The sequence below is a fragment of the Myotis davidii genome, unplaced genomic scaffold (genome assembly GCF_000327345.1).
Source record: "Myotis davidii unplaced genomic scaffold, ASM32734v1 scaffold1364, whole genome shotgun sequence".
Taxonomy (NCBI): Eukaryota; Metazoa; Chordata; class Mammalia; order Chiroptera; family Vespertilionidae; genus Myotis; species Myotis davidii.
In genome coordinates, this window is record NW_006295736.1 from 6,149 (window position 1) to 7,465 (window position 1,317).

Genomic DNA, 1,317 nt, shown 5'->3' on the forward strand with positions numbered 1-1,317 from the left:
CAAATGGCAACACACCTTTTCCTTAGCACCACCTGACCTGGCACGCGGTCACAGTCAAGCAGCAACTTCAGGGGGGTTGCAGACAGGATTAGGCACTTGGGAGAATTTGGGTCCATTGAAAAAAGATGGGCACACACCAGGAGAAGGGACATTTCCACAACACAACCAAGCCAGGGGCGCTCATATCTCCATAACACAAGGGAGCATCAACATTCACATTTACATAACAAAAAGATATGCAAATAGCCCACAAAGGTCAAGATTTACAAAATAAAGACAAGGAAGCCCTGGATTCAGGTGGAAAGGAAGAAAACCCAGAGGGAAGGGGCGGAGTTGGGGGGACTGACCTCAGGAGGCCCATAGGAGGGTCAACCTTGGAGCCCAGGATGTACTAGGCACAGTGATGGCGAACCTAAGACACGCGTGTCAGAGGTTGTGGACGAAAAGGGCCCACATGCTGACCTGACAAGCTCAGGAGAGGCCTGCATGGCAGTTTTGCAGACTCGGAGGCCTAAAGGAACCACAAAGGATGGTCTGAAATTAAACCTTAACTAAAAGCAGTGATGGTGGGCAGTTACGTCCTAAGCCGATATCTTCACTGATAAGGTCAACCTTTACTGTAACTGTGCCTATCTGTCTTTTTGCATCTATGATAACATACCCTTGAAATGTCTGGGTAACTTGTGACTTCCCTGTATCTGGAGCCCCTGGGGCACAACCAGGTGTGCTGAGCCCAGGACAGATGCAGCAGATTTTCATTTGTCATGTTAATTGTTCCTGCACGCACCTAAGTATGTGTCCATCATTTCACTTTTTATCCTATCACAGAGGTTTCCCCACTTCGCTTAATCCCACCTCCTTAAATGTGTCGCCCTGTCACAGAGGTTTCCCCCGCTTCGCTTGATCCCACCTCCTTAAATCTGTCACCCATGAATTTCATGTATAAATACGGATGTAACCCTGCCATTCTCAATTCGATGAGGTTCTGCTTCCCGGCATATGTCGACAGTTTGGCTCAAATAAACTCACAAAATTCTTTATGGGTTTCAATGGTTTTTTTACGGTGACAATCTCCACACTGGCTACAACACTTTCTGGCCGGAAATTCATTCTGCCATTCCGGCAGGGAAAAAATACAGCTTCCAGTACAAAAAGGACGTAGCCACAGGATCCCCCCCCTTCCATACACCCACTACAAAGGGGCACCTCTGCCTCAGTGCCCACTCAGTAGCCTCACATTGTGCACGGATGACAAGCAAATCTCTCCAACACACACACACACACACACACACACACACACACACACACACACACACC